Here is a 1,371-nt window from a genome sequence, read left to right on the forward strand (position 1 = left end):
GCCGTTCGGATTACACCAATTTGTTACCCTTCCTTTCAGGTTGTTCGGGGCTCCGGCCACTTTTCAGCGGCTCATGGACAGAATCCTCCGCCCGCATGCCGCCTATGCCGCTGCCTATCTAGATGACATCATTATTTACAGTCAGGACTGTAGACCAAAAAGGAGGTGAGGCAGTTCCTGGGGCTGGCAGGATATTATAAGAGGTTTATCCCTGGGAGAGAGCGCCGTACATTCACTCCCCCCACCTACAATCCCTGCTGGTACGAGACTCGAACCCGCAACCTTTGGGTTACGAGTCCGACTCTCTAACCATTAGGCCTCGACTTCCCCATAACATTTAACATTTAACATACCATCACAATATTTTTGTTAATTGAAATGAAGCAAAACATTTTTTTTTAAATAAAATAAAATCAAATATTTAAATAAACAAATTAGATAAAACAAAAATAAAAATCCAAAAATGACCAAAAAAGACTATATATATATATATATATATATATATATATATATAAAAGCTAATCATACACACGCACACAGTAAACATGTACAGAAGAGATTGTATAAGGATGTTCAAGACTTTCAGCAACAGACATCCTCTGAAAACATTTCACTTGCATTAGACAAACAAGCATTCGCTCTGTCGAGTCACTGAACATCGTAACAGACAAGCAGAAATGAGACAAACATATTTTTAAATCAAGTGAAGCGTTGTGGACGGCCGGTGGCATGCAGCATCACACTAATAGCTCTGCTAATGTAATAAACCTCAGCAGATCTGTACAGACTGCAGCAGCTCACTGTTATTGACAGTAATGAGGGGATTAATAAGATGGCATTTAGCTCGCTATCATACAGTTTTTTTCAACTGCTTACACACATTTTCAAAACTTTGGCTGTTTTTTTTTTCAAAACTTTACACACAAATCCAGGAATTGCACACACAAAATGTAAAATGCCTCACATCTCTTATAAATATCACAAACACATCTCAAAAGCAAACATTTGCAAACACCTTTGCCATAATATTAATTCCTGTTAGATTTTTGTGGTATATAGAGAATTGTGTGTTGCGTTTTGCAAAAAGTGTTTTATGAAATTGAAAAAAGGCTGAGAATTAGTGTATGGCTTTGCAGATTTGGTGTGTGCTTCTGCTGTTTGAGCGTGAGCTTTCAGAAATTGTGTGACGAGTAAAGATTTTGTGTGTAAGTAGTTGAAAGAAACGTCTCGGTTACGTATGTAACCCTCGTTCCCTGAAGGAGGGAACGGAGACGTCACGTCGGAGGACCGACGAAATTGGGATCTCGCTTAGAGGGACCAATCTACTTCGAGTGTAAACTAAACGAGCCAATGCACATTGGCATGCGATTA

General features: G+C 39.2%; 1 protein-coding gene across 1 annotated transcript in view; it reads right to left on the reverse strand.

Moving 5' to 3' along the window:
• Nucleotides 1-1,371, reverse strand: part of LOC107554226 (protein unc-13 homolog C-like) — a 175,996-nt gene that overhangs the window by 42,284 nt on the left and 132,341 nt on the right. The gene's annotated exons all lie outside the window — the stretch shown is intronic.

This window comes from Sinocyclocheilus grahami, unplaced genomic scaffold, assembly GCF_001515645.1.
Source record: "Sinocyclocheilus grahami isolate Dianchi unplaced genomic scaffold, SAMN03320097.WGS_v1.1 scaffold495.1, whole genome shotgun sequence".
Taxonomy (NCBI): domain Eukaryota; kingdom Metazoa; phylum Chordata; class Actinopteri; order Cypriniformes; family Cyprinidae; genus Sinocyclocheilus; species Sinocyclocheilus grahami.